Genomic DNA, 13,817 nt, shown 5'->3' with positions numbered 1-13,817 from the left:
GAATACAAGACCTGGCACCACCCAATTACCAGTAGCACCCTGTGCAGGATGCCTCATCCAAACAACAAAGAAGGCAAAAATACAAACATCAGAAGAACGGATTATCACCTCATTCAGCCCTGCCCATCAGAGGAAAAAAACAAAACAAAACAAAACTCAGCACATGTCTCACCCTTACAAAACCTACACAAACCACTGGACCAATCTTAGAGGGCAGAAACCAAAAGGAAGAAAGAATCAGCCTTGAAGCCTGGGAAGAGGAGACCTCAAACACAGTAAGTTTAAAAAAATTATGAACAGGCAGAGAAGTACTGCACAAACGAAGGAACAAGCTAGAAACACACAAGTCCAAAAAAATGAAGAAACAGGCAAACTACCTGAAAAAGAATTCAGAATAATGACAGTAAAGATGATCAAAAACCTTGAAAACAGAATGGAGAAAATGTAAGAATCAACAAAGACCTAGATGAATTAAAGAATAAACATAGAGAGACAAACAACATAATTACTGAAATTAAAAATACTCTAGAAGAAATCAATAGCAGAATATATGAAGCAGAACAGATCAGTGAGCTGGAAGGTAACATGGTGGAAATCACTGCTGAAGAGCAGAATAAATTAAAAAGAATGAAAAGAACTGAGGATAGTCTCAGAGACCTCTGGGACAATATCAAATGCACCAACAATCGAATCAAAAGGGTCCCAGAAGAAGAAGAGAAACATAAAGGGTATGAGAAAATTTTTGAAGAGATTATAGTTGAAAATTTCCCTAATATGGAAAAGGAAATAGTCAATCAAGTCCAAGAGGTATGAAGAGTCCCATACAGGATAAGCCCAAGGAGAAACACACCAGGACACGTATTAATCAAACTATAAAAGATTAAACAGAAAGAAAGAATATTAAAAGCAGCAAAGGAAAAGCAACAAGTAACATACAAGGAAAACCCCCTACATTTGACAGCTGATCTTTCAGCAGAAACTCTGCAGGCTAGAAGGGAATGGCAGGATATATTTAAAGTACTGAAAGGGAAAAATCTACAACCAAAATTACTCTACCCAGCAAGGATCACATTGAAAACTAATGGAGAAATCAAAAGCTTTTCAGACAAGCAAAAGTTAAGAGAATTCAGCACCACCAAACCAGCTTTACAACAAATGTTAAAGTGACTTATGTAGTCAGGAAATAGAAGATAAAGATACACAAAAACAAACCCCAAACAATTAAGAAAATGGCAGTAGGAACATATATATCAACAAATGTTTTAAATGTAAATGGATTAAATGCTCCAACCAAAAGACACAGACTGGCTGAATGGATACAAAAATAAGACCTATATATATGCAGTCTACAAGAAACCCACTTCAGACCTAAAGACACATATATACTGAAAGTGAGAAAATTGAAATCATAACAAGCATCTTTTCTGACCACAATGCTATGAGATTATATATCAATTACAAGAAAAAAACAAACTGTAAAAAACACAAACACATGGAGATTAAACAATATGTTTCTAAATAACAAAAATAAATCCAAAGGGAAATAAAAAAAAATCCTAGAAACAAATGACAATGAAAACATGACAACTCAAAACCTATGGGATGAAGCAAAAGCAGTTCTAAGAGGGAAATTTATAGCAATACAGTCCTACCTCAAGAAACAAGAAAAACATCAAATAGACAACCTGATTTTACACCTAAAACAACTGGGAAAAAAAGAACAAAACACCCCAAAACTTAGAAGAAGGAAAGAAATCATAATGATCAGAGCAGAAAGAAATGAAAGAAACAGTAGTAGAGATTTAATAAAACTAAAAGCTGGTTCTTTGAGAAGATAAACAAAATTGACAAACCTTTAGCCAGACTCATCAAGTAAAAAAGAGAGAAGAATCAAATCAACAAAATTAGAAATGAAAAAGAAGTTACAACAGACAATGCAGAAATACAAAGGATTATAAGAGACTATTTTGAACAACTATATGGCAATATAATGGATAACCTGGAAGCAATGGACAGATTCTTAGAGAAGTTCAATCTTTCAAAACTGAACCAGGAAGAAATAGACATTATGAACAACCCAATTACAAGCACTGAAATTGAACCTGTGATCAAAAATCTCCCAAAAAACAAAAGCCCAGGACCAGATGGCTTCAGAGGTGAATTCTACCAAGCATTTAGAGAAGAGTTAATGCCTATCCTTTTAAAATGCTTTCAAAAAATTACAGAGGAAGGAACACTTCCAAACTCATTCTATGAGGCCACCATCACCCTGATATCAAAACCAGACAAAGACAACACACAACAAGAAAACTACAGGCCAATATCACTGATGAACATAGATGCAAAAATCCTCAACAAAAGTTTAGCAAACAAAATCCAGCAGCACATTAAAAAGCCCACACAGCATGAGCAACTTGGGTTTATTCCAGGGATGCAAGGATTCTTCAATATAGACAAATCAATCAATGTGATACACTATATTAACAAATTGAAGGATAAAACCACATGATAATATCAGATGAAGAAAAAGAGACAAAATTTAGCATCCACTTATGATTAAAACTCTTCAAAAAATGGGCATAGAAGGAATCCACCTCAACATAGCAAAGGCCATATATGATAAGCCCACAACAAACATTATTCTCAATGGTGAAAAACATAAAGCATTTCCTATAAGATCAGGAACAAGACAAGGGTGTCCACTTTCACCACTATTATTCAACATAGTTTTGGAAGGCCTAGCTATAGCAATTAGAGAAGAAAAAGAAATAAAAGGAATCTGGATTGGAAAAGAAGTAAAGCTCCCACTATTTGCTGATTACAGGATGCTGTATGTATAAAATCCTAAGGATAGTATCAGAAAATTACTAGAGCTAACAAGTGAATTTAGGAAAGTTGCAGGATACAAAATCCATACACAGAAATCACTTGCATTTCTATATACTAACAATGAAAAATCAGAAAGAGAAATTAAGGAATCAATCCCATTCATCATTGCAACAAAAAGAATTAAATATCTAGGAATAAACCTATCTAAGGAGACAAAAGAACTGTATTCAGAAAATTATAAGACACTGATGAAAGAAATCAAAGATGGCATAAACAGATATAGAGAGATTCCACATTCCTGGGTAGGAAGAATCAATATTATGAAAATAAGTATACTACCAAATGCAATCTACAGATTCAATGTGATTCCTATAAAATTACCAGTGGTATTTTTCACAGAACTAGAACAAAAATTTCACAATTCATATGGAAACACAAAAGACCTTGAATAGACAAAGTAGTCTTGAGAAAGAAGAATGGAGCTGGAGGAATCAATCTTCCTGACCTCAGATTATACTACAAAGCTACAGTCATGAAGACAGTATGGTACTGGCACAAAAACAGAAATACAGACCAATGGAACAAGATAGAAAGCCCAGAAATAAACCCATGCACATATGGGTACCTTATTTTTGACAAAGGAGGCAAGAATATACAATGGGGGAAAGACAGCCTCTTCAATAAGAGATGCTTGGAAAACTGGACAGCCACATGTAAAAGACTGAAATTACAACACTTCCTAACATCATACACAAAGATAACCTTGAAATGGATCAAAGACCTAAATGTAAGACCAGAAACTGTTTTACTGTTAGAGGAAAACATAGGCAGAACACTTGATGACATAAATCAAAGCAGATCCTCTATGACCCACCTCCTAGAGTAATGGAAATAAAAAGAAAAGTAAACAAGTGGGACATGATTAAACTTAAAAGCTTTTGCACAGCAAAGGATATGATAGGCAAGGTGAAAAGACAACCCTTGTAATGAGAGAAAATAATAGCAGATGAAACAACTGAAAAAGGGTTAGTTCCCAAAATATACAAGCAGCTCATACAACTCAATGCCAGAAAAACAACCCAATCAAAAAGTAGAAAAAAGACCTAAACAGACATTTCTCCAAAGAAGACATACAGATGCCTAGCAAGAACATGAAAATATGCTCAACATCCCCCACTATTAGAGAAATGCAAATCAAAACTACAATGAGATATCACCTCAAACCAGTCAGAATGACCATCATCAAAAAGTCTGCAAACAATAAATGCTGGAGGGGGTGTGGAGAGAAGGGAACCCTCTTACACTGTTGGTGGGAGTGTAAATTGATCCAGCCACTGTGGAAGGCTGTATGGACATTCCTTTAAAAACTTGGAACAAAACCACCATATGACCCAGCAATCCCGCTCCTAGGCATATACCCTGAGGAAATCAAAATCAAAAAAGACACATATATCCCATTGTTCATTGCAGCACTATTTACAATAGCTAGAACATGGAAGCAACCTGGATGTCCATCAACAGATGAATGGATAAAGAAGTTGTGGTACATATACACAATGGAATATTACTCAGCCATAAAAAGGAATGCATTTGCATCAGTTCCAATGAGGTGGATGAACCTAGAACCTATTATACAGAGTGAAGTAAGTCAGGAAGAGAAAGATAAATATCATATTCTAATGCATATATATGGAATCTAAAATGGTACTGAAGAATTTATTTACAGGGCATTAATGGAGAAACAGCCATAGAGAATAGACATATGGAGATGGGGAGAGGGGAGGAGAGGATGAGATATTATGGAAAGAGTAACATGAAAACTTACATTATCATATGTAAAATAGAGAGTCAACGGGAATTTGCTGTATGTCTCAGGAAACTCCAACAGGGGCTCTGTATCAACCTAGAGGGGTGGGATGGGGAGGGAGATGGGAGGGAGTTTCAAAAGGGAGAGGATATATGTATACCTATGGCTGATTCATGTTGAGATTTGACAGAAAACAGCAGAATTCTGCAAAGCAATTATCCTTCAATTAAAAAATAAATAAATTTAAAAAGTAGATGGCCAACAAGAACCTACTGTATAGCACAAGAAAGTATACTCAATATTTTGAATAACCTAAAAGGGAAGATAATCTAAAAATAATATATATATATATTCTTTTCAGATTACTTTATATATATTTCATATTATATATATATAATGACAAAATTACTGTGATGTCTACCTGAAGTTAATACATTAGTTTCAACATATCTATCTACATATATATATATATATATATATATATATATATATATATATATAGCTAAATCTCTGTGCTATATATCTGAAAATAACATGATATTATAAATTAAGTATACTTCAATTAAAAATAAAATGAGGAATTTCCTAGTTGTCCAATGGTTAAGACTCCCTGCTTCCAGTGCAGGGGGTGTAGGTTCAATTTCTGGTCGGGGAACAAAGATACCTGCATACAGTGCATGACAGCCAAAAAAATTAAAAAGAAAAAAACTAAATAAGAAATAGCTCTAACCAGTGCTGGTGCTATCATGGTTGAATGAGATCCCCCAAATGGTTGCTGCCAGCATCTCATTTCCTAGGGGGATCCCACATGCCTCCGGCCTCTGAAGGACTGCCTGCAAGATCAGTAAATGAGAGTGACTCAGGCTCCTGTCAAACCATTGCATCCGTGCTGGGACTTGGGGCATGTGAGATTTTGCACATGCCCTTTAAGAGCACAGTCTGTTGCCTACTGTTCTGCTCACTCAACCCCAAATCCTATGTGTTTTCAAAGCTGGACTTTCTGGGGGCTCATTCTCCATGTTGGGAGCCCCAGGCTCCTCACTCTCAGTAAGGATGGTGATGGTTGTGGTTTCCCTCCATTTGTGGGTTGCTGACCCAAAAAACCACATCTGCACTCCTCCTACCAGGTCTTCTTGCTCCCCTGCATCTTTCTTCTAGTATTCAGGGAATAGATAGTTGTTCTGTAAGTAGTTGCAGTTTTGGTGTTACCATAAAGAAGATGAGTTCAGGGTCTTCCTACTCCATTGTCTTGATCCCCCACCAAGCAGAGCTGCAACTTTTTCATTTTAACTGAGAGCAAATGAGATACTAGCTTTTTATCAGCATATTATTGAGCTCATTTAGAAAACTCATAAATAAATCCATTTCATCTGAGTCATCTTTGACCTTGCAACATAAAAAACTTTTCCCCCATAGATCTTCTGCAAATTCCTAAATATATCCATTTAGATTTTGTGCTAATCATTTTCATTTCTTGTTTCTTGGGCCTGGAACAACCAGTCACTTTATTTTAGGACAAAATTAGTCTTTTTTTTTCCTTAACAGAAACAAGTCATTCATATCTCATGCCTTCTCCCCCCATTTTTTAATTAAAAATACATACTACTTTCCTTTCACCTTTCTAGTTTCTAGTAATTTCCTTTATATTTATTGATTGCCTATCATAATACTAGCATTCTATAGCAAATGAATATATTTTATGAATATATCATCTCATAATTTGTAGGTACATTTTTTCCCTAATACAAATTTTCCATGTGACAAAATAAATATACATATCAGCAGACTCAAATATCCTTTGGCTCTGTAAAGCTTAAGAAGTCAAGAATAGATAAACTTAAGTTTAGAAATTAATGTTTCAGTATTTTATGGTATCTGGAAAGGGCCTTGATAGTCAATGAATATCCATCATTTAACTTGTTAGTGTTAACTTTGAGGTTTTAAGATACCAAAAAGGTTTTGAAATTATTTTTAACATATTTTATAAAACAATTATTATATACTTTTATATAAGTATTTATACTTATATATATATACTTATATATATATAAAAGTATTTATACTTCTATTATATACTTTTATATACATTTATATACTTTTATCCCATTTACATCCATTTAATTCATTTGTTTTTTAGCAAACTGTGCTTGAATTGCTCATCAAAATTTCATGAGACATTAAGGAAAGCTATCCGTCATCTTGAGTTGCTTTTCCTGTAGACTAATCAGAAAAGTATGAAAAAAACCCACACAGAGAAGCAAAAAATCTAAAAGTTGGAACATATGGCTCTTCCTAAACCTTTTTTATTGCCTTTCTTGAAATACATTCATAATTTATTTTTTATTTTATGTTTAAGTCTTATGTTGAATTTATAATTTTACAATCTTCAACATCTAATAGAGATAACATAAGCTTGTTTGACTAGTAAACCTAGGTAGAAAAATTTGCATGACTGCAGTATGTTTAACGTGGACAACTCTGAAGTCATGCCTATTTTTATTAAGCCAACAAACTTAATCTGGCCTTTTAGAAAAATTTTATTGGAGTATAGTTGATTTACCATGTTTTGTTAGTATCAGGTGTATAGCAAAGTGAATCAGTTATATGTACATATACTACTCTTTGTTTTATTTATTTTTTTTCAGTTCAAACTCATTTCCCTTTTATTAAAGTCCAAGTTACATTACATGGTTTGGTACTCAACAAAGGAAAACTTGTTCGAATAAGGTAATATGTTATCATCAGTATTTCCAGGTGACTGTTTACAATCAAGTAGCATTATCAGTAAGTCCTTGGGAAGCCCATCTTACCCATGGGGTTTACACTTTGTCAAGGCCCAGTTCCTCTGGAGTGGAGATTCCCAGTTCATTCAAAGTTGGTCTAAGTTCCTGGATGACATAGGGGTAGATTTCCTTATGAGGTCCTGCTTTGCCCTTACAACCTCTAGGATGCGAACGGCACTAGCAAAATCATTTAAACGTCTGCATGCCAGCAAAGCAGCATCAATGATTTTGGGTTCTGGAACCAGGTCATAGCCAACAAGTGTGTTCATCCCTTTACACAACTCCCAAGCATCAGTATCTGGCTTATTGAAGTATGTCACCCGGCGAGCATCAAACTCCTCGCCTGTCTCATGTGACCCATGGGAGTAGCAGCGAAGTGACTGGACAGCGGCGGCGGGACCGGGGGCCGGAGTGGGGTGCAGGAGGCCTCGAGGGCTGGCCCGGGCGACGGCGGCTGCAGCTACAGAGCAGCGGCGGACAGCGGCGCCTAGCATGACGGCGACGGCGGCGCACAGGTTAGGGCTGAAGAGCTACTCTTTGTTTCAAAGATTCTTTTCCCATATGGACCCTTACAAGGTATTGAGTAGAGTTCCCTGTGCTTCACAGTAGGTTCTCTATGCTCCCAATTTATCCCTGCCTCTCTTATTCCCTGGTAACCATAAGTTTCTTATCTACATCTGTGACTCTACTTCTGTCTTGTAAATGAGTTCATTTGTACTATTTTTTTTGGTAAGAGTCCACATATGAGATATCATATGATATTTGTCTTTCTGTGTCTGACTTCAATATGACAATCTTTGGTTCATCCATGTTGCTGCAAATGGCATTATTTGTTCTTTTTTATGGCTGAGTAATATTCCATTGTGTAAACATGCACACACATATGTATCACACCTTCTTTATTCTTTCTCCTGTTGATGGACATTGAGGTTGCTTCCATGTCCTGGCTATTGTAAATAGTGCTGCAATGAACATTGGGGTGCATGTATCTTTTTGAATTATGGTTTTCTCAGGATGTATGCCCAGTAGTGGGATTACTGGGTCACATGATTGCTCTATTTTTAGTTTTTGAAGGAAATTCCATACTATTCTCCATAGTGGATGTACCAGTTAACATTTCCATCAACAGTGTAGGAGGGTACCCTTTTCTCTACACCCTCTCCAGCATTTATTGTTTATGGATTTTTTGATGATGGTCATTTTGACTGGTGTGAGTTGGTACCTCATTATAATTTTGACTTGCATTTCTCTAATAGTTAGTGATGTTGAGCACTGTTTCATGTGTTTGTCGGCCATCTGCATGTCTTCTTTGGAGAAATGTCTATTTGGACATTTTTTCTCAGGTTTGTTTGTTTTTTGATGTTGAGCTGCATGAGTTGTCTGTATATTTTGAAGATTAATCTTTTGTCAGTAGTTTTGTTTGCAAATATTTTCTTCCATTCTGAGGACTGTCTTTTCATTTTGTTTATTGTTTTCCTTTGCTGTGCAAAAGCTTTTAATTTGATCCTATTTGTTTATTCTTGTTTTTATCTTCATTACTCTAGAATGTGGTTCAGAAAAGATCTCACTGTGATTTCTGTCAAGGAATGTTCTGCTTATGTTCTCCTGAAAGAGTTTCATAGTGTTCATTCTTACATTTAGGGCTTTATTCCACTTTGAGTTTATTTTTGACTATGGTGAATCAACATGGTATATCTCTCCCTTTCTTGATGTTGTCCTTGATTCCTTTCATCAGTATCTTTTAGTTTTCTGAGTACAGGTCTTTTGCCTCCATAGGTAGATTTATTCCTAGGTATTTTATTCTTTTTGTTGCGATGGTAAATGGGATTGTTTCTTTAGTTTCTCTTTCTGATCTTTTGTTTTTAGTGTATAGGAATGCAAGATATTTCTGTGTATTAATTTTGTATCCTATAATTTTACCAAATTCATTGATGAGCTCTAGTAGTTTTCAGTAGCATCTTTGGGGTTTTCTATGTATAGCATCATGTCATCTGCAAACAGTGATAGTTTTACTTCCTCTTTTAAATTTGTATTACTTTAATTTTTTTCTCTGATTTCTGTGGCTAGGACTTCCAAAACTATATTGAATAATAGTGGTGAGAGTGTACATCTTTGTCTTATTGCTGATTTTAGAGGAAATGCTTTCAGTTTTTCACCATTGAAAATGATGTTTGCTGTGGGTTTGTCATAGATGGCCTCTATCATGTTGAAGTATGTTCCCTGTATGCCCACTTTCTGGAGAGCTTTTATCATAAAAGGATATTGAATTTTATCAAAGGTTTTCCTGTATCTGTTGAGATGATCATATGGGTTTTCTTTCCTCAATTTCATAATATGGTATATCACATTGATTTATTTGTATATATTGAAGAATCCTTGCATCCCTGGGATAAACCCTACTTGATGATGGTGTATAATCCTCTTGATGTACTGTTGGATTCTGTTTGCTAGGATTTTGTTGAGAATTTTTGTGTCTAAGTTCAACAGTAATAATGGCCTGTAATAATTTTTTTTGGTGGATATTTTTGTCTAGTTTTGGTATCAGGGTGATGGTGGATTCATAGAATGAGCTTAGTAGTGTTCCTTCTTCTGCAATCTTTTGGAAGAATTTGAAAAGAATGAGTGTTAATCCTTATCTAAATGTTTGATAGAATTTGCCTGTGAAGCCATCTTTTCCTAGACTTTTGTTTGTTGGAAGATTATCAGTCACAGTTTCAATTTCATTGCTTGTGATCAGTCTTTTAATATTTTCTATTTCTTGCTGGTTCAGTTTAGAGAAGATTGTATCTTTCTAAGAATTTGGCCATTGCTTCCATGTTGTTCATTTTATTAGGATACAGTTGTTTGTAGTAGTCTCTTATGATCCTTTACACTTCTGTGGTGTCAGTTTTAACTTCTCCTTTTTCATTTCTAATTTTATTGATTTGAGTCCTCTTTTTTTTTTCCTCAATGAGTCTGGCTAAAGGTTTACCAAATTTATCTTCTCAGAGAATGAGCTTTTAGTTTCAATGATCTTTGCCATTATTTCTTTGTTTTTCATTTATTTCTGCTCTGACTCTATGATTTCTTTCCTTCTATTAAATTCGGGCTTTGTTCTTCTTTCTCTTGTTGCTCTAGGCATAAGGTTGGGTTGTTTGAGATTTTTCTTAATTCTTGAGGTAAGATTATATTGATATGAACTTACCTCTTAGAACTATTTTTTGCTGCATCCCATAGGTTTTGGGTCATTGCATTTTCATTCTCATTTGTCTCTAGGTATTTTAAAATTTTCTCTTTGATTTCTTTCGTGATCCATTGGTATTTAGTAGTATATTGTTTAGCTTCCATGTGTCTGTTTCTTTCCGTTTTCCCCGCTGTAATTGATTACTTATCTCATCGTGTTGTGGTCAGAAAAGATGCTGGATTACGATATCAATTTTCTTAAATGTATTGAGACTTGATCTGTGACCCAAGATGTGATCTATCTTGGAGAATGTTCCGTGTTGCACTTGAGTAGGAAGTTTAGTCTCCTGCTTTTGGATAGATTGTCCTATAAATATTAATTAAGTCTATATGTTCTAATGTGTCATTTAAGGCTTGTATTTTCTTATTAAGTTTCTGTTTGGATGATTTGTCCATTGGTGTAAGTGGAGTGTTAAAGTGCCCCACTGTTATTTTGTTACTGTTGATTTCCCCTTTTTTGGCTGTTAGCATTTATCTTTTGTATTGCTGCTGCTGCTAAGTCGCTTCAGTTGTGTCCAACTCTGTGCCACCCCACAGATGGCAGCCCACCAGGCTCCCCCGTCCCTGGGTTTCTCCAGGCAAGAATACTAGAGTGGGTTTCCTTTTCCTCCTCCAATGCATGAAAGTGAAAAGTGAAAATGAAGTCGCTCAGTCGTGTCCGACTCTTAGTGACGTCATGGACTGCAGCCTACCAGGCTCCTCCATCCATGGGATTTTCCAGGCAAGAGTACTGGAGTGGGCTGCCATTGCCTTCTCCAATCTTTTGTATTGAGGTGCTTCTATATTGGGTGCATAAATAATTCAATTGTTATATTTTCTTCTTTGATTGATCCCTTAATCATTATACAGTGTCCTTCCTTGTCTCTTGTAACAGTCTGTATTTTAAAGATTATTTTGTCTGATATGAGTATTACTACTCCAACTTCCTCTTGACTTCTATTTACATGAAATATCTTTCTCCATCCCCTCGCTTTCAGTCTGTATGTGTTCCTAGTTCTGAAATGGGTCTCTTGTAGACAGCACATATAGGGGACTTGTTTTTGTATCCATTCAGCCAACCTATGTGTTTTGGCTGGAGCATTTAATCCATTTACATTTAAGTTATTATTGATATATATGTTCCTATTGCCATTTTCTTAATTGTTTTGGGAGGTCTTTTTTCTTCCCTTCATCTCTTGTTCTCTTTTGTTTCTTGCCTGGAGAAGTTACTTGAGCAATTGTTGTAAAGGTGGTTTGGTGTTGCTACATTCTCTTAACTTTTGCTTGTCTGTAAAGCTTTTGATTTTTCTGTGGAATCTCGGTGGAAGCCTCACTGGGTAGCATGTTCTTGGTTGTAGATTTTTCCCTTTCATCATTTTAAATATATCCTGCCACTCCCTTCTGGCCTGCAGAACTCCTGTTGAAAAGTCAGCCGATAACCTTATGAAGATTCCCCTGTATGTTATTTATTGCTTTTCTTTTGTTGCATTTATTTATTTACTTTACTTATTATTTTTATGAACCTTGTTGCTTTTAATATTTTGTCTTTGTATTTAATTTTTGTTAATTTGATTAATGTTTGTTCCAGCATTTTCTTCCTTGGTTTAACCTGTATGGAAATCTCTACACTTCCTGGACCTGGTTGACTATTTCTTTTCCCATATTTGGGAAGTTTCTAACTATGATCTCCTTAACTATTTTCTCAGGCCCTTTCTCTTTTTCTTCTTCTTCTTCTGGGATCCCTATAATTCAAATGTTGGTGCAACTCATGTTGTCCCAGAGATCTCTGAGACTGTCCTCATTTCTTTTCATTATGTTTCCTTTATTCTTTTCCATGCAGAGATTTCCACCACTCTATCTTCCAAGTCATTTTTCCATTCTTCTGCCTCAGTTATTTTGCTATTGGTTCCTTCTTTGCTGTTGATTCCTTATATGTTTTGCTGCTCACAAACCAGTTGCGCCCTCCCTTCTTAGGCTCTGAGCTCCCCCTCTGTCCAGTCTAATTTCGACACTGGTGAGGGGCCTTCCCAGGGGGTGGGTATCTTTCCTTTTTCTATAGCTCCCTCCCCAGGGCACAGGGACTCCTTCTTTTTCTTTTCCCTTTTGTCCTATTTAGTTACATAGAGGTTTTCTTGTCTTTTTATACATCTGAGGTCTTCTGGCAGCATTCAGTAGCTGTTCTGTGTGAATCATTCCACTTGTAGATGTATTTTCAATGTTTCTGCGGAGAAAGGTGAGCTCTGCTTCACTCCTTTGCCATCTTGATCCCAACCTAAACTAGCTTTTATTTATTGAAAATTATCCCAGACCCCACAAACTTGAAAAACATTGGGATTTATTTCTATGTTTCTGAGATTTATATGAATACTTTAGCTCTTATTTTTCTTAGGGCTTCTCAAGCCGCTCAGTGGTAAAGAATCCACCTGCCAGGGCAGGAGCCACAGATGTGGGCTCTATCTCTGGGTTGGGAAGATCCCCCAGATGAGGAAATGGGAACCTACTCTAGTATTTTTGCTGGGATAATCCCATGGAGAGAGGAGCCTGGCAGGCTCTAGTCCATAGGGTCGCAAAGAGTTGGACAAGCCTGAGTGGCTGAACACACACTTATGAGTTAGGTATAAATAGAGAAACATATTTACTAATTTATATGAGTTGATGCTCATCTTTGCCTACTTTTTTCCCCTTCAGTCTGATCTTCCCATAAGGAACTATAGGTCATTTGTTCAGGACGTCCATGCATGTGTGCTAAGTTGCTTTAGTCATGTCCAGCTGACTCTCTGCCACCCTGTGGACTGCAGTCCACCAGGCTCCTCTGTCCAAGGGAATCTCCAGGTGAGAATACTGGAGTGGCTTGCCATTTCCTTCTCCAAGGGATCTTCCCGGCCCAGGGATCGAACAGGTGTCTCTTATGTTTCCTGCATTGGCACGCAGGTTCTTTACCACTAGCACCATGTGAGAAGCCCCTTGTTTAGGATGGCAGACCTCTAATAAGTTGTTTGAGATACAAAAGTTCAAATCTTGCAAGATATATCTATTTCAATATGACTCCAGGTCAAGAAACCTTTTTATGGCTTAAAACCAATAAGGCTTTCAATGGCTTCCCTGTGATCCCATGAGCCAACCCCAAAGATAATGCAAAAGATGCAGCCCTCTCAGGGTTCAGAGCTACTCCCACTGGCAGCCAAAACAAAGACTTA

The 13,817-nt window shown here is 36.3% G+C and overlaps 1 pseudogene across 1 annotated transcript; it reads right to left on the bottom strand.

The window, feature by feature from the left end:
- Positions 1-7,270: 7,270 nt before the first annotated feature.
- On the bottom strand, positions 7,271-7,944 carry LOC122422508 (annotated as a pseudogene). The gene has a single exon (XR_006263866.1). The product of XR_006263866.1 is annotated as a cytochrome c oxidase subunit 5A, mitochondrial-like (transcript).
- Positions 7,945-13,817: the final 5,873 nt, after the last annotated feature.

Source organism: Cervus canadensis, chromosome 20 (genome assembly GCF_019320065.1).
Source record: "Cervus canadensis isolate Bull #8, Minnesota chromosome 20, ASM1932006v1, whole genome shotgun sequence".
In the NCBI taxonomy this organism is placed as follows: Eukaryota; Metazoa; Chordata; class Mammalia; order Artiodactyla; family Cervidae; genus Cervus; species Cervus canadensis.
Note: the sequence above shows the minus strand (reverse complement) of the source record. Positions and strands in the feature narration are given on the sequence as shown.